Here is a 19,641-nt window from a genome sequence, read left to right as displayed (position 1 = left end):
TTTCCAGACCATAAGTTAATAAAAAATCCACTCTGTTGGCACCAGACTGTCTGACACAAACTCAAATTGATTCATAATTGAGTTTGTATAGATTTTTATCCAGCTTTTGCTGGTTACATTAGGACTTGACTAGTCTCATTTTGCAGTGGAGTGTACAGCAAATTCAACCGCTGCGCCGGGATCACTGTGCAGTGTGCATTGCAATAGCTTTCTCAAATAATAACAGGTTCTGAAGGACAATTTTGTTTCTTTTGACTCAATGTGCAGCCACTGAAGGATACATTTAGGGTCACCTTTTTTTTTTTACTGACAGCATTGGATTTGCATTTCACAATTAGCTGTCAAATGGGAGGCTCACTAACTGCTTAAAAGCTTTTGTTGAAAAAAATGCTATAGTACTTTAGAAGAGAGATGTTCAAAACATGCACAGAATCCTGTCAGCATTTGAACAAATGCACTGTTGAAATTCATTATTGGGTTTTCACTTTATCTGAGGTTAATTTATTATTGTAGCCCTAAAATATCAATCTTTAGTAAAGTAAATATAATATTCATATAATATATTACATTTTGTAGATAAAAATGAAATCGAATTAAACTGTTTATCACAACATTATGAGCAGTGTGTGGCGAGATCACCTTCAGCCTCACTTGACAGGTATGAAATTATAGTATTGGTGACACGATGTAGTAACCTCTTCTTAAAAGACAACCTAAAATATTGAGCAGGTTTTTGAGGAGTTATATTTAACCATTATTATTATGTGGCCATGAAATGCAAACCAAATAATGTATTACCTGCCATTGACTGGCAACTAGTGGAGAGTCAAGGTGTCCCCTGCCAAACAGATCAGATAATAAAAATTACAAAGAACTCTTATTGTAATAACTTGGTATTCATTCAGCAAGTGTATGGCATGCTACTGTGTGTAGATCTTTTAATCTTAATGTACCATTATTTGCCTTGTACTACTAACCTAACTTTTGCTGCTGTCTCCTTTGGAGAACTCTGTTTTGTGGGGGAGGTTGACCATTCATCAGACATGACGGCCCATTTAGTCCTCAGTGGGGCTTGTCACTGAGGTCTCTACCCAGACCTGAGACACAGTCCATCTTCAGGCCGACAGCAACCCCCCCTCTGCGATTGAAAGCGTGGATAAATGTGGGATTTACAGCCAACCTGCAACAGGCCAAACTCCTCCTAGGGGATCACATAAAACACTGAAGTAAACAGAGTGTGAGCAGTAACACATTTGTCTTTTATGGTTCAATGTACCAATAATGACATTTGATTTTCCATTATCTTCAAATGAGAGATGATATAAATCAAGCCCAATACTTTGATGTCCTGACCCATTGCTCTTCCACCCCTGAAATGCTGAACTTATATTCCCTGTCATGGAATTAGACATCTTGAAAAATCTACATTAGTTACGCCAGGGCCCCAAGGTGCTAATTAGATCTACCTAGTGAGCAATATCATCATCATAAAAAGGATGCTGTAAAGCTTATCTGTATGCAACGCTGCTACTTTTCATACCAGGAAGGACCCAAAGCTGGCCAAAGAAGCTCCTCGGTTGTAAACCCTATGCCAGCTACCATCACTTATACATCCTCTATATAACACCACTGTAAAAAGAGCATGTGCATAATTTAAATAAGGGCACATGTGGTTTGCATTGACACCACTTCATTAAAATATTGAAATATTTCAGATTCATTCGATACAATCCCCAGTGTCGTATATATTGGTTTTCCCTGGCAGTAGTTTGACACATTAATAAAGCACTAGAATATCATTTATCTTGTAGGGATAATTAGCTATCCCGTCCCTAAGAAGACATACATGATACATAAATTAGATTAATAAGGTATAGGTGAGTTTAACATCTAAAAGCTCAAGCACTAACCTTGTCAAAATACTGTGATCCATTGGGAAAGGGAATGAATGGATTTATTAGTCAGTAATATTTTAAATGGACACATTTCCATCTTTAATGTTCATTTTCCCTAATATTTTGATACATACAAGACTTTAAATATTTTCTTTTCGATTTGTTCTTATCGGGTCTCAGGTGAGATGAACCTGCTTCAGCTGAATTTGAAATTTGAAATCCATCTTAGACTGGCTGTCAGATACCTGTTTAAGACTAGAGCATGAATGGTTGTCCGTCTCCTCGTGCCCTGCGATTGGCTGGCCACCAATTCAGGGTGTCCCCCCCTGCCGGGTGCACAAGGTCAGCTGGGATAGGCTCTCTCACCCCTCGCAATCATTGTGAGGATAAGCAGTTCAGAAAATGAATGAATGAATATTTGGCGGTGGAACAGCTACCGAATCTTTGAATGGGACAAAAAACGGAGTTCATGTGATATGCAGTAGCGCTGATGGGATGATAAAGGTTTTGCTAAGTGCCTTGTTCCTTTTCCGTGACACTCCTGATTGGGAGTGAAGGAGAGTTAACAATGATGTAAAATGACCTCTAACATAATTGCAGCAAGCTGCAGAACCCCCTTCCAAGATCAAATTTCTCCAGGGTTTGAGGGCAGTCATTTCCTGACCTAAAACAAAGCAGCCAATCAGGATCAAACCCCATACTACGTTTTACACTATCATTATTTGGATTATGTGAGACTTATTTAACGAGACAGTAAACTTGTTTTGATGATTGGCTTCTGAATACACAAAATCTCTTTGAAAATATGTGCTGAAAACATGGGTACAAGCTGAGGTCAAGTGAGTGCTGAATCTCTGTGTTACAGGCAGAAGCTCTTGTGGTTTGATTTTGGCAGTTTTTGTTATAGGTCGGTTTATTTTGTTCACAAACTTTGACTTGGACTCACCAAAAAAATAACGTGGGATAAAAGTTCATAATACCCAACGGGTCTGTGGCAAAGATTTACTTACAAGGTCAAACAAGTGGTAGCTCATGATGAACACATGGCTACTTGGCAATGATGAATATCTTTCCATTAGTGTACAAGCATGAATAATGACAACCGTCAACTGAACGAACAGCAAAAGCTTGATTTTAACAGACTGTCAAAGGAAGCTTTGTTTAAGGTTTTGGATATGTCTGTGCTTTCTCAATGCACAGTTTCACATGTCACCACTGTTGTGTTCTTAAATCTTTTTGTTTCAAAATGATGATCCAGATAAAGAATAACTTCAACTACATACTTGAGCCCATGTCGTTTCATATGAATTCTGCTACCAAGGAATAAACACAACACACTATATACTGTATATGGCAAAGGACATAAGAACTCGAAAGTAATAGAATGCGCTAGTGGGAAGCCTAAACTGGCATTAGGCGCTTTGAACCCAAAAAAAAATGGCTGTAGATTCATATGAATGACATTGATTCTACTATAGCTTAACTCGAAATCTAAGACAGGAAGTGATTTTCTCATATATATTTCTTTGTATAAAAAGAGTTACTGTATTTAAGTATATTGTACTCAAATGAAACACCATAAAAATAGATATCGGAAAGGAGAGGAAACTGAAAAACATCTATGAACTGTACATGCCCAGGGGCATATATACATAAATTCAAAGCAGGGGAGGTTTCAATACTTGGGAGTGCATTAAGAGTTAGAGCACTTAATCCCCCCAAATTTTGTTAAAATGAGAGCCATAAAACATGCGTGCCTTTCTTCCAAGGTACTCCTCACAACAATGATTTTTTTTCTATGACATCAACAATAAAAGATTCATCAAATACATTTTTTGTCTGTACTATCTTCGAAGCATCCAAACAGCAACTATTTTCAATGTTATTGTAAATAATAAATATGTGGTTTGAGAAAATATAACCAACAATTTTACAGAATTCATCACAAAGGGTAAATCCTGTGGTTTTTTTTAATTCCATGTAGAGGCTTACTTACATTCATTAATTGGCACCTGTACAGTATATTCACTCCAATTGTTATAGTAGGGGTCATTAGCAGTAAAGTGACTTTCACACACCATTCTTCCCATATTTTTTATCCATGAAATAGGCCTCTTTACTGGTATATGTTGCAGAGGTTGGAGTAGATTTTTCCTGAAATGTGTTGTTTCCCTGTAAAAAGTTCTTCCATCTTGTCGGTTCTAGCTCTAAAAGCAGGCTCAACAAATGAGAAGCAAGACCCTTCATGCTTCACGACAAGTATAATTTTGTTTAGGTGGTGAGGAGTGTTATGTTTGCGCCAAAAGTTTAAGAATCAAGACCAAAATGTTGACGTTTTTATCGTCCAATTAATTAAAATCAGTCCTTAACAAATGATTCTGAAAAAAAATAATGCAGGTGTGATATTGTGACTTCCATATTAATAGATGAATATACCACATCCATCAGAACTCTAAATTTGCGGTAACACAACACACATTCCCTTCTGAGGTAATATGAAAAGATGTTTGGGTGGTGATCTGCCTCCTACTAGCTGACTGAAGGTAAGTGAAAGACAGTGAGAGGTAAGTGACCTGTATCCATAACAGCAGAATGCCAATTACAAGTCCGTAACTATCACTTATTTAGGTATTTTGCCGAGTAAACGTAGCTTATGGAGAAGCACCACCAATTTCGTCATACGCAGTTTCTGGGTGTGATGACAAGTAGGCTTTTTTGTTGTTGATAATGACGACAGGGCCTATGTCTGATTATTATTATTATTAAGAGTAATGTGAACTAATACAAAAAGGACAATAACTATTTCACTGCTTGATGGCATTTTTATGTGTAATTCACCATTTGTCGGGGGCATGCTGCAAAACTGTGCTTCAAATTTAAAGTACTCAGTTACGTAAATATTTGAAGCAAAACAGATGGGTCTGAAGCCAAAGGTCATGTTGTGGTATCACAAATGGACTTACAGTGCAGACATATGTGGCAGCTCTTAAGGGATTATGAGTCATTTTCTCTGTAGTGGCATCGCAACGCTAGCCGTTCTTACTATCTGCAGCGCTCGGCCTTCACACAGCACCTTGTCTGTGCATATAAATACAACCTACACCCACACAATTTATCTCCTCTAGAGGAGGATTCATCTATTCTGCACTGCCTGACACAGAAAGAGAATGCGTAATGGATAATTGGATGACATGCTTACATGAAACACAGACCTTTGTGGCTCCTATTAACTTTGAAATGTTTCTGAGAATTCCTCAACCTGGTTGTTAAGGAACAGTGGGATTTCTAGTTTAAGCATTGAAAAAGTACAAAAGACAAAGTGGAAAAATTTGGGGGCTATCTTTCAGTGCTGACTTGGGTAAAGTTTACATTTCCCCAGAGTCTGTTAAGGTCTCAAAGCAAATCTTAACAGTAGTCTACATCAATAGGAAATTCATGTTGGAATAATATATTTTTAGGTTAAGTATAGTATATTATTAGGTTATTTTTTTCTCATTATGTATATCAAAAAAATCTTCCATCAAATTTTGTTTGAAGAAATAATGAAGCCAATAGAATTTAGGGGCATTTTCAACACTGTATTTTTGTTTTTTTTCATAGTAATGAATTATGTTATTACCAAAATGTGTCGGTTAATCTATTACTGGTCTCACACTAATTATGCACAAGTAATTAAAGCATACATCTTGTGTTTTTGACCTCCCCATAAAACAAATTGACGTCTTTCAGTTCATAGGAGCATATCTCATCGTGGTATATTACTTGTGGGAATCAGGAACTACTGACTAATTGATGGGGTGAAATAAGAGTTTACCCACTCTTCAACCACAAACAATGCTGAGCCCAGATGGCCTTTTGAAAACAAATATATACAAATGATCCTTTGGGAGCTTCTTAGAGTGCAAGAATCCATCCCAGGTATGGCAAAAGATACAGGTCTGTTAAGGCTCTTTTGCATTCCCCTAACACAGTGAAGGGCCCCCTGGAGAGATACACAGGTCATAAGAGGCAATAAATGATTTTGGAAGCACTGCAGGTCTTTGAAGGAAATGGCCATTGTGTTTGAAATGAACACAAATACCTCGGGAGCCTCAAGACTGCGGATTACAAAGCAGACAATACATGGATGATAGGCTGAAGGAATAGAAAAGAAGGGAGGGAGACAGCCTTCAGAGATGGGAGCATCTACTGGTTTTTATTCATAGAAATAGGGACTATTCAGGTTTTAATACCACAGATAAAATGTAATACTATAATTATAATTGAAATTTGTGAGAGAAAAACACAAGTCAATGCTTTTCGATGTTAATAAACAAAAAGCTACAGCAGCTGCTGTTGTAAACAGGATATTTTTACTTTTCATAACATGATTATAAATCCACAATAGTTGTTCACAATACCGCTAATGAAATAATGCATTAAGATGATATCGAAGGGGAAAACTACAGACCTCATCTTTTTACTTCACTCTAACCAAGCTAAAATGGCAACTCAGATTTCCAACTTGTGCATTTAATCACACACATATTTCATTCATGTAATGATATGCAATAAGAACTAAACCCCCCTGTGTCAGCAGTTCCTGCATAGATGGTCCAAACAAAGCGTCCTGTTACTGAAAGATAGATAAGCACCATTTGCAACTAGATACCATAATGAGTGTCTAAATTTAGGTCACTTGAAAATACATATTTAAACCAACTGTGCATTTTGTCCAACTTAATTCCACAGAATGGGTTGTGCAACCTCCATGTGCATACTACTTCAGTTTGAAAATTCAAACAGTCATTGTGAAGGAGTTTACAGAAGAATGTATGACTCATATCTTATGCGGTAAAGAGCAAATGATCTAAGCATAATATAATACAAGCTTTTTCACATAATACTTTAACAAAGAAAAAGGATAAACCACGTTCTCCCAGTGGCTATTCATTTTTCTTGGTTGGGCCACAACTGTTATGAGACCCATGCTCCCTCTCTGTGACAGCACCATGCAAAGTTAAAAGCAACACTTGTGACTGAAGCCATGCGTCTTTGGTACTGGTGGTTACTAGTAAAACAAGAGCTCTCGAGGATGATACATTATAGTGTACACTCACTTGCCCTTGTTTAATGGCTTGCCTGTATGGGGTCTGCTATCATATATTTCAAAGCTTATCCGTCTTGGGAAACTCAAACCGAAGTGTATTATGCGATTGTGTCATATAATCCAGTGTGTGACAGTATACTGCATACAGGAGAAGATAGCAGCAATAACTGAAGAGACCGAATGCAATCTTGACAGCTTGTCCATAAATATGGTTTATCACAGCCACACATAATAAAATGAATTATTTGCCCGTTTCCTGGACTGCACATGAATAATAAAAAGCATATTTAGATCTACTGTTAGAAGCATCTGTTTTCCCCCTTCCCTTGTGAGACTGATTTAGATTTAGCCTTGTGTTATGCTCATATGTAATATCTGATATTCAATTTCTTTACGCTCTCTTTGTGTGATACAAATAATTTCCCATGCATGAAAAAGACGATTTCGTGCTATGTTAGACATTACAAAAAAGTATTAAGATGAAATACACAACAACTTTAATGTCATAAAATAAAATTAACAAAGTTGTCATTAAAAGAACATGCATTTTTCAAAGCCTGAAGTTGTAATTTTAATTGGAAAGATTGTTCTCAGCCGTGTGCGAAATTTCACACTTACCACAGCTGTTATTGTTATTATTATTATTTATTATTTAATAATTATTACCCTTTTATGAACTTTTGTTTTTCAAAATACATACCTCTCTCACATTACATTGTGTTTACTCTTCAATCCATTCTATGTGGTTGGTGTGTATTGGATTATCATCAGTTATTGCATGCATAATGCGCAAATAATGTAATTGCAGTATTTTTGGAGACCATTTCAAATCAATGGCCTGTGGTTACATTAGTAGTAGGGAAGCAGAGAAATAAATCTATTGATTTAAAAACAACTATTCTTTACACCTTCTCAAATTTTATGTTGGTCATTAAAGTGGTATTTGGAGATCCAAGTATTTTTGTAGGCGTTAGTGTACTTGCTATAAAAAGAACCACTGTTTTAGACTTTGTACCTTGTTTATTTCCTTTGTCTGTCAAGTTACATATTATATTGTGACAAAATTGTTTATCTAAGAAGGCCCAAGCTCTGTTAATGTTTTTTCATAATGCGGAATGCAAATTAATTGTGATTATTAAACGAGTGTTATAGACATAATGGTGGTGGTGAAAATTGGATAAGAGTGTAATGTAGTGTAATATAAAGAAAATTAATCAATTATTTTAGTAACATATTGTCAGAGATAGGCTCCTGTACTTTTTACTTTTGCAAAATGTTCCAGTATTCGCGATAAAAAGCAACAACAGCTGATTGAATTCATGAGAGAAAATTCCAGTTCTGCGTCAAACTAAAATTCTTTGATGTTTCTCCAGGACAATAAAGTGAGTAGCAAAAGGAATGAAGCAACCGAATCCATATAGAACGTGCAGACCCAATTTCGATCAAGACACTTTGATATCTGCTTGAGAGTGATTAATCTGCATTTTGAGTTTCACACTAGACTCGATTGCTCCCTCGATGACTAATGTGTTACTGGGACATAAGCTTTGCAATGTGTGGCGAGATCTCACTGACCTATTGTTCCTCTCACATGCCGGACATCTCCATTGAGACAGTAAAGAATAGGTGGTCACTAGGTGTGGACACAATGAAACAGAACTCAGGGACTGGAACAATTGCAGAAGCTGTCAGAGGGTGACAGAAACTGTAATTAATGATATTTTCTATTTTCACAGAGGAGAATGGGCATCTGACAGAAGCATTATTAATGAGCGCAGCCTTGTTGCGGGGTATAATGGTAGTTTATAAGCAGCAAGACAGATTTTGCGGGTTTGCCTTAAACAAAGAGCTTTGACAGGTTGAAAAATTGAGACAATCTGCCTCAAACAGCCAATAGGTGTTAAGACAGAATGTGTGCATTGTGATTATTTTATTTTTTTACCAAAGAAACCAACTGGTTGTTGATGATTCCTTATGATCGAAATACTACGTAACTGTTGAAACATTATCAATAAAGTTAGTATCTCTTTATCTTTATCTGATGGTTAATAATTAGAACATTATAATGGAAGCAGTTTGCGGGGGTGCAATAACAAATTGCATTTTACTAAAAGCTTTTTTCGAATTCAGTGAATTAACTCAAAGGTTTTAACTACATGGGCCAATATGGCTCTTAAATGTTCAAAGTTAAGAATGATTATGTTTTTTAAGGATTTGAAAACATTTCTTGCTCAAGTGATTTAAAATATGTATCTAATGTTGTGCCTGTTTTTTAAACGTGGAAACCTAAATTTCTAAATTTCCTGAAGCATGACTTTAAAGACTCAATCCCAATACTTACTAAATTTAGTGTTATTTGTTTCTGTAATTCTATTTCCATTTCTTGATATGCTCTTCTGAATATCGGTTATATTCAATGAGGGTTGTTTTGAAATATTTCATTTTATCTTTCTACCTTGAATTATTGCCACTTTTTGTGTTTATATGAATTAAGATTCTAACCTTTTTGGTCTTGGGGGGATAGTTTCAAAAGCCAATGAAACAAGAGATTATTGAGCAAAAATATGTGTTGATCAGCTATAGAAATATCAATGAGCTTCACCTTGAAACATTTTACCTTCAAAGGCCTAATATGTTCGTTCAACTGGAATGAAACACAGCTGCAAAGTGGCATGACACAGCCGTGTGATTTTGAAAAGATGCCTCTTTCAGAATTAGAGCAAAATCATCCCAAAAAAATCTTTTTTCAGTTCATCTAAGTGATTCATATCGACATGCAACATTGACTGCATTATGTTTGTTTGAAAAGTTAAAAGAATTTGCGTAATTTCTTCCCATCCAGGCAATACTTAACCAGACTTGAGTGGCCACTTCATGCTTTGTTGATGCATCCAAGTGAGGCAGGGCAGCCCAGCTGCAAAAGCTGATCAAAAGAAAGAGAGGGAATGCGATATTAGTATCAAGTAATAAGCAAGTCACTCACAGACAAAAACGTGGAGAAAAAAAAGCATAATTTTGAAACACTTCCTTGACTTATGTTTGGAAGTGAATGTCTCTGTTTGTCAAGCAGCTGTGTGCATCTATACGTGACATTAATTCCTACTTTAACCAGTATTATAAAGCACTTCCTTTTTTCTCCCATTTGCATGCTGTTATTGGTAATATGCTAATGACATCCGCCATGATTAGTTTTTTTTTTCTAATCGTTATCCCACTGTGGCCTGGGCAATCATAGAGGTAGAGCCGAGAGATTTACACCCGTAAGCCTCTTCTGACTGTTTTCCCTTTGAGTGGTAGGAGAACCAAACAGGGTGATTGAAAGGATAGTTCACCGTGCATTGCCTGTACATTTAGATTTAGGAAAAAATATCTTTGTGCTTATGAGATAATGTAAATTAGTTTTCGCATTTCATTTTACACCATCGAGTTGTATCATTCAATTAATACAGCCGATCTCTTAAGGGAACAAGAGCGACTAGTTAATAATTATGAATGTGCATAATTATTAACCAGTCACTCTTGTGTGTCTGTAATAAACCACTTAAATGGAGTAAAAGAAGCATTATATCCTGCAGCTATCATCACGGTTAAAGCAAAATCATTGAGTTATTTTATTCTGCATTAAAAGACAGATCATGTAGGATTTGCACTTCTATTATTCATTAAATGGATGTAATATTTCAATTGATATTATTCCAAACTAAAGAAACAGAAAATCTTTTGGGACAGTCATTTGAAAATGATTCTTAATGGGTAATCTGATATTTACCCATTTTAAAAGATTATCTATGACACGCAACATTGTTATTGTTTTTATTTTTTGTTTAAAATAAAATAACGCATACAGATAGTGTATTTATGTTTCAGGGGCTCTTTGGTTTCATAACTTGGACTGTTTTTTCCATATCTTAGATCTTGGTTTCCTATCAAACCTTTTCATAACCTGAATATTTCCCAAGTAGAAGCATTCATAAGTAAAGGTACCACTGTTAATAGGAAAAAAATCATCAATTTTACATTACAGTATCTTTAACTCACAGGCTTTGGTGTCACATGCTACAGTACTGTGTGGTGCATTTCCAGATTTAGACTACTCTGTCTCCTCAGAGTGCAGAATTGCAAAACTACATTACAATATTACTGTGCATAGCAGAATCTTTTGGAGCCTACTTATAAAGCTGAATCACAACAGGGTGTAGTTACTGGAGGGAGTTTGCCCTGTAATGTAAGTGGAATACCTCCCCTAATTGGCAGCCAACTCATTTGGCACTACTGCTACGACCAAATCATCTGCATGAGCAGAACAGGTCATTGTCTTGGGAGATAATGCAGGTAGCTAACAAGAAGATCACCAAAGACAAGGTGGAGAGTGCAGGGGAGAAAACAGTGGTACAATTTGAAGCTATAAAGCATTTCCCAAGTAGTGTCAATTACAGCATATATTCCTAATATACTGTATGCCCCGACCGTGTTTTACAAGAGCTAACAAAGAACTACATTTTATGAGGGCCGTAAAATCTGTGTTTCAAATGAAAGATCCAACGGCCTTTTAATTGAGAATGTCATCACGGGAATAGCACAAGGAGTAATCTAATGGAGCGTGGCCTTATGTGCTTTCACCTGGAGTGTGCTTTATGTACCGTTGCCCCACAGTAGGAACATGGACAACCTGTCTACCGCTTCACTACTGAGATTTAGAGTGAAACATGCAGGCGTTGGTAGTTCGACGAGCATCATTACAAGTTCAATGAATTCAAAGCAGCACAAATGATATCGATTTAATGAGGCATATTGAACAGAAAACAAAAAGTTATGAATTTTTGGGAAGTTGATTAAAGTAAGACAGATAATAATCCTTTTCGCCACTACATTTTCCAACAATAGAAATTCAATTTTAGAACAGGGTTGAACAATTGAGTGAATGAATGAATTAATTAAATAATTTATTAATTAATTAGTGCATGAATGAATGAAAAAGCACCTCAGACCATGATTGACGCCACTCCACTGTGGCATGTAGAAAATATTTCCAGTTTTTTAGTATGATCTGGATTGCTTTTTCATTTGTTAAACGGTGACTGGTTATGTGCAGATGTTCCCTGATCTAAAGCTCATTGAGAAAATGTGGGGATGGACGACAAACTTGTCACTGATGTTGTCGTGATTCATTCGCCTGACTTCACCGTGGGATCAATTCCACCCCAGTGGTGGCGTGATTGTGGGTGTGAATGGTTGTCTTTCCCTGTGCCTTATGACTGACTGGCAACCACTTTGTAGTCCACCATTTGCCCAAGGTCAGCTTGTATAGGCGACAACACCCCAACAAGGCTAAGCGGTGATGAAGGGATGCGGACTACAGCCTAGACTGGGCACCAGTCAATCGTAGGGCACACATAGAGGCAATCAACTATTCACACTCGCAATCACACCACCATCGAGTGGAAATCGATCCAATTCTTGCCCGCACAGAAGTCAGGTGAGTGAACCACTACACCATAATGTGATGTTAAATTGTCATTTTCAAAACTGCTTTTAATCACATTGTCCTTTCTTGATTTTTACTTATTGTCATCCCTATAGAAAATGGAAGGGTTCACTGTATGTACATTATGCACAGCGGCAGTTATTAATTAGAAAGAGGAATGAAAAGTTAAAAATGTTCATCCCGGCTCCCTAATCTGTGTGAGATACAAACCTAATCATTTTTGGTACATATCGCCTAGCTGAGAGAGCTAATGCAAATATTGTGGGGGAAAAAATGCAAATGTATCTATGGAAACAAACTAAAGTGAAAATAATGAATGATATTAAAAGTTAAAACAGAACTATTAACAATGCTCCGTTTTACTTTGCCAATAAAAAGGTATATAGAAATGTCTAACCTGCATCAAATGATGTGCAGCTCTCACTCTGTTGTTCATCTTTAATAGAACAACCAGCAGCAATTGCTTTGATGGTTTAATGAATAAATAATTAATTTTGCAAGACCAATATAATGTATACTAAAAATTCTGAAAATGAAATAGGAATGAGCATAAAAGGTTGGGCAAGATGTAGAGGTGAAAGGTTCTATAATTCATGGTAGTCTTTTGATAAATAATTACAATTAATCATGTTTTTGTAATATTTATGGAAAGTGACAGGTCATAAACCCACTATGACATTTCAAGGGTATACTTTTCTATCCATTAATGTAAATCTTGTTCCTCTTCAGTCACTTGAAGAAGCCTTGTGAGTCAAGGTCATATTTAAGCCTTCTTAATTACACACTCCCTTTTATCATATGTGTAAATGTGTAAATCAAAACCACTTAGGTGTATAATCAGCATTTTTAATGTTTGATGTTACTGCCCTAGTGTGTGAAAACGGCCCTGAAGATTTCACAATCAACACAGTTCTTCACGGTTGCACATACCTTATTTACCTAATTGTGACTAAATAAAGTGAAAGCATATTTTATACATAATCTACTAGAAATGCTAATATATTTTTCGATGATTTGCTTAAACAATGAACTTTCCCTTAAATTAGACTTTCCTTCATTTATGTTTGGTAAAGGTTTAACTTGGTCTGACATTTGTACAATAATGCATTAGTGTGTCATAACTCTTCTGAGGGTTGAAAAATGGATTTAGTTAAGTGCAGGAAGTATTATGTGTAGCTCAGGGCAAAGCGTTCAGTTGAGTTATAGCAGCCAATTACCCACTGTGTTGGTCTGGGGACGACATAGGGTATTTGTTTACGCCAAAGAAAACAAATCTATCTACTTTTAACTGTCCTTTCTGTCATTCTTCAATTTATATGATGCACTCTGACTGTTATAAATGCAATGTCTGATTTCAACACAGAAAACAGAGGACAAAGATCTAACTGAGGAGGTCGAAATGATGTGTATTACATAGAGGAATTCTGTTTCCCATTATGGTTTCACAAGTGACTGGATTTTTGCACAGAGGTGCTGAAGCAATTAGCCTTTCCTTCGAAATGTGTGCCAGATCATGCTTGGGTTTCAAAGAGGGAGAGAAACACTATCTCCTTCAATTCCTGGAAACCTCTCCTTATTTTTCGCCTCTTTTACCTAATAAAGGCTTTCTTTTAAATGCCTTGTGGTTAACTGTGCTCTATATGTAAATAGTTGAGAACATGGACAATACATGAGATTTTTTGTGAGTCCTTTTTCCATGTTTGTTCTTGGATTCTAAATATTATCCTTCGGATCTTCATCAAACAAAGACAAATCAAGAAGTATTGAATGTTTAATTTTCTTTTGTCATATGAGTAGCACCACAGTTAAAGCTGCGTAGTGAAACATATTTTAGCTTTATCGATCTCCAAAACGCCACAAAATGCCAGAAAATGAGCTACATCTTCACTTTCATTGTGAATTTATTCCAACCACTACATTGTCAGCATTATCTAAGGCAAGGTTTCAGAGGTGACCCAGAGGAGAGAGAAGGAGTTGGTTGATCCCTGGTAAATGTTAATTTGGTCTCTACCCTCCAGTTTTTAACTGAGCTGCAATGGGGAGGGATCCAGAATCGCGTGTTAGATACATGTAAAGAAAGAGTACTGTGCCTGAACGTACTGTCCCCCACAGGAAACACCTTGGCATTGCAACAAACCTCTTTGTTTGCCTGACACACTACACGGACATGATTCTGTACTTTGTTGTAGCATGTGACGTTTTGGTGCAGTTTGAAAAAGCAACAAATATGCCGTGAACATATTTTGAATTTTGAATTCTATTTTTACAGAGGAGGCTTTCAAAATGGCCTAAAAGTTAATATTTCAGTATTGCATGCTTTCGTCGTCAGTGAATATAATAAGTATACACACACCCCTATTCAAAGTGACAGGCTCTCATGAGGAAAAAAGGAGCATAATAAAATTCCACACATAATGCCAATCATCAAGTATCCATTGAAAAACATTCTTTAGAGAGTGCAAGCAAAATAGTCTTAATGAAAAAAAAAGTGTTTGCAAATCAGTGTGCCACTGTAACGACTACCATTCCATAAACAATCTGCTGCCTTGAAAATTGTAACTATGCTTTATATTTTGCACAGATGCTCCATCCAATCAGCAGCTCTAGTGCTGTATTTTTGTTAATATTTTACATTAGCCTGTGGCGCTACATAATACTAGATGATTACTTGTCTGTTATGGTATATGATAAGGAGTGCTCAGGGCCACTAATGGGAGATGTCTCTGTTTACCACTTTGATGGATGGCCTCCCTTATAGGACGAGAGTTGCGTTCAGGGGTGTCACAGGAAAAACATGACAGATGGGCCCAGCTGGTGAAGATATCGACACTTTGACCAGACCATGAAGACATTAATCAAAGCCTAGCTAAGCAGCACTGAGGGAACATGGTTGGGTTCTCTTAAATGAGAACCCTTGGCAAGGGGTAGCATTGTATAATGAACCATTCAGTGATCCCAAGTTGTAAATATTATGGAATTACAGACACAAAGACAATATGAATGCACTGAGATAAGATGAAGTGACCCAAAGAACTTGTAACATGATTAGCTGCTATGAGAGATTATGGCCCTGTAATAAAGATAAACTGGATTTTTTTAAGCTTAATATAATAAGAGATGGCAGATATCTAGAATTCAGTGTCAAAATTGAAGAAGAGAACACTAATGGTTCTTTGGAATCTGTCGCCTTCGTCACACCATCTTATCACACTGGAGAGGAACAACTTTTAGTCTTGGAGAATAGATGTCATAATGAAGCTGCATTTAGTGATTAAATATCCACCCTCCCTAAAAGTGTCTCCATTAAGTTGTTTTTCAAGATATCTATCAACACTGTGATGAAAAGCCTTTAATATTATGTTAATATTGCACCGATCGCATGTCATATAATTTTAGATATCTCTATTGGAAGACGGTAATTAATGCTTAATTATATCAATACCCTTTTTGCAAGATTTTAAGTTTTAAAGTATTTAGCTACTAGGTGAAATAGAAAAGAGGATGCCAAAAGTTATAATAATGTACACATTGAATAGATTTATCAACCAAACTATTGACTTAGGAAAACCACCTCAGCATGAATCCCGAAGAATGTGAAGGCAGTGCATGTGGTTTTGAGCAACATTTTTTTTCCGTTACCTAAATAATAGCATTCATGAGGATTGCATTATTTAAGGTGCCAGGGATGATTTAAGTTTTAATTCCATTTGCAGCCCCAAACCATTGACATTGTTTGGCTATCGTCAATCATTCCAGTGAGGATCTTTTGGTTTACCTGTTAGGGATCACTTCATAATTTCTGTCCAATAATTTAGAGCAACACACTACACGTATGGAATGCTTAAAAAACATGCTACATTTGCTTATACATAGATGTATATTAATTCAAATCAGTGAAAAGGGGACTGTGTTAACACAGTTTCAACCTCAGGAAACCTAATTATAGCTACCACAATGATGGACAAGGAGTCACAAATGAGAAGGGAAGTCTAGAGAAAGGCAGAAAATGTTGTCAAGGTGTCCATTGCGACTACCACTCCTACTAATTGATTTCTACTAAAAATAACCATCCGACACCTCCCCCATGACTGTTCACTGTGCCCAATTAAAAGACATATAGCACAGTAAATGATACATGATTTACATGAACAACACCGTTTGGATTTGGATAATCATACTAGTCTTAAAACAGTGTACTATATTTTTTAAATGGGTCAAATTTAGAAGTATTGTCTTCTATTGTATGAAAGAAAACAAACAAATAAAAATAATGCATTCAAGAAAAAATAAGTGTTCCATGGAAAATTATTTAAATGCATAAAAAATAAATAAAGGCCACTGACATTTTGAAAATAGACATTTCTTGTTTTAAGATACTGTGTTGTACTTTAATTTCATTTTAGGATGCAGTTTGGCCAATAAGAAGCTTCATAAATTGTAGATGTCATATGGGTCTTTCGTGCATCCTGAATTGGCTTCCTCATTTATTCGTATATTAAGTCATTGAAAAATAACTGTTAGTGTAACTATTCTTTCCATCTGTGTGTTAATGATTCCAGAGTGAATCTCACTGCTCACAGGGAAGGACAGTGTCAATAGGATTGTCTAAAGCAGGGGTCCACCGTGACAAAAAATATTTGATCCAGTTTGCTGGTGTTCTTAACTGAGCTATTATGAATTTTGCTTGTCTCCAGCCTATCAGCTCACGGGATAAAGCAACTTTTATTGGTGCTTTCATTGGTCAATCTCGCTCTAGGAATCAATCACGCCCCTGATGAGTGCTTCTGAGTTATCTTTGTCATGCGGTAAAACACAGTCTTTCACGTCACAACTTTTAAAAATTCTGCAGTGCAATGAATCCGCGAAACATGACCCGCAAATTAGGGGATCGCTATATTTGCTCATGAATTGATATCAACACACATAACTGCTGAGCTTTGTCAGTGGTGCAGGAAAAAGGTACTAGATTATGGAGAGCTTCAATTCTTGGAAAGTAGATCTTGGTACAAAAATGTTCACGCACTTTTGATTTTAAGAGATATTTATACTTATCACATATTCACACCAGTCTCATATTTCCTACCATTTCTCATTTAAGCATTTTGAAAATAATAGGTAATCACATGTAGTTTTAAATTTGGAATTCAAATCACTAGTCAACATATTGGCAGGGAGGTTCATTAATAAGAATCATGTCATGTCCGTGTTTCACAATGTGCAATAGTTCCACACCCGCCGAGGAACATCTCTTCATTGACTGAAAATACTATGGCAATGGGAAAAAAAGTATTGGGAAACGACTGGGGGGAATAAAAACAGGGTTATTATTTCAACACTGCAGGGGAGACAGTTTGACACTACTTTGTTCTGTTCAATTTGGCAGCGCAATATAAAATTCACATATGGGTGTAAACCAGCTAAAAGATTATTTGAAGCTTGTATTTTTATGCATTTCAAAAGTGGGCCAGTTTGACTCCCCAAGGAAATGCGTATTCACACCACAGCTGGATACGCTATAAAAATGCCTCAAATCTCACCAAACTATACATTTAGCCAATATTCAACTGAAAATGATCTTTTACATTATGAGAGACCTAGTGACACATATACTGTGATGTCCTAACTACAGCCTGCGGGCCAACTGTGATCTGGCAACCAATTCAGAGTGTCCTCCGTGTGAAGTAGTACGGAAAATGAACATATGAAATGTATACATAGCACATAAATTGGATTGAACATAAATAAGACAACCTCGAAAGCAATGCTTCATATGATGGCCAAAAAAATACTATATAAGTTAAATGCATTACAAATTCCCCCCAAATTGCTGAATCCTCGTCCACTGTCACACTACTAAACACGCCAAATCAGGATCGAGTGAACGAAACCCTTGGTGACAGCTGCTTTCCCCATCCTGCTCCGTGTTGGAGAGATGTTACGCTCTGAGATGCATGGAGACAACTGACCCATTGTTCGTGTAGTAATTAAAGAGACCACAGCTGAAGACACCAAGCCACACGGCCAACGGGGTTTCCGCACACTATCAGATGTAAATCAATGAAAGGTCAAACCCTGGCACAGGCCTACGATTGTACTCTTGGCCCCCAAATTATGCTAAAGGCAGTGTGTTGGAAATAAGGGAGCATACAGAGTAAGAAAAAATGTATTTTATCCTGAGTGAATGATCTTCAAATCATTTGCAGCCATAATATTTTTTATATCACAGTGTGAAAATTCAATCTTGATTCAAATGAAAACAATTCATGGGCATTCAAGTATACATTTTGGCCAATAAGAAGTCTGGGAGAAAAAAGCAATATGGGCCAACTTTTTCAATGTATTCAGACCATTTCATTCTTCATAGCAGCAAGATAAATACATAGATTAATGAATATGTAATGTTGTTATTTGCAATTGTCAGAAAAGAGCATGCATGTCACCAAAATTCCTTTTTTTAATCACCTTAATGTTTAATTTGCTCACCGAATTAAATTCCACATTCTATGATTAGCAAAATTAAAAAATATAATATATTGTCACAAATGCTATATTATTAATGCAAAATCAATCCCCTGTTCTATACAGAAATACCAAAACATACTTTTAAAAGTTGTTGGTGTTTTTAAAAAGCTGAGGAAAGAAAAAATTAAAATGTTTGTATGCGGGTGGAATGCTGAAAAATAAATCTGCAGTCAATAGAAAAAACATTATGCAAAATGTAAAATGATACAGGGTTCAATCCCTGCCTTACTGTGTGGAGTTTAAATGTTCTCTCTGTGCCTGCATGGATTTTCTCCATGTTCTAAGATTTGTTCATACATTCCAAAATCATGCAGGGTAGGCTGATTGAACACTCTAAATGCCAGCCCCTAGGTACAAGCGTATGTCTTAATGGCTGTTTGTCTAATTGTGCCCTGTGAGTGGCTGACAACTAGTACAGGATGAATGAATGGAGAAAGATATGTAGCGCACATTATGATGATTATTATCAGAAGTCAGTGCCAAAACTGTGAGAAAACAATAGAGTAAAACTTAAAATATTTTTTTTGTCTGGAACATGACAAATTTGAAATGCATTAATTTTTTGATCAATCTTTTGAATGTAAAAGACCGATGGCATTGATAGTTTGCAACAATTCTATTTTGGTTTCCTGTTAGTGTGGCAAACACTC

The 19,641-nt window shown here is 36.3% G+C and overlaps 1 protein-coding gene across 1 annotated transcript in view; it reads right to left on the bottom strand.

Moving 5' to 3' along the window:
* The window catches only part of adgrl2a (adhesion G protein-coupled receptor L2a), a 184,705-nt gene that overhangs the window by 104,842 nt on the left and 60,222 nt on the right, over positions 1-19,641 (bottom strand). Inside the window, exons 3-7 of the mRNA XM_077606548.1 lie at positions 9,839-9,907; positions 8,560-8,669; positions 978-1,201; positions 799-838; positions 640-713 (exon numbers count right to left, since the gene is read on the bottom strand). The gene's annotated coding sequence lies outside the window, so the exon portion shown is untranslated. The remainder of the gene's footprint in view (positions 1-639; positions 714-798; positions 839-977; positions 1,202-8,559; positions 8,670-9,838; positions 9,908-19,641) is intronic.

This window comes from Stigmatopora argus, chromosome 8 (assembly GCF_051989625.1).
Source record: "Stigmatopora argus isolate UIUO_Sarg chromosome 8, RoL_Sarg_1.0, whole genome shotgun sequence".
Lineage (NCBI taxonomy): Eukaryota > Metazoa > Chordata > Actinopteri > Syngnathiformes > Syngnathidae > Stigmatopora > Stigmatopora argus.
The sequence above is the reverse complement of the archived record's forward strand: the minus strand, read 5'-3'. Positions and strand labels throughout refer to the sequence as shown.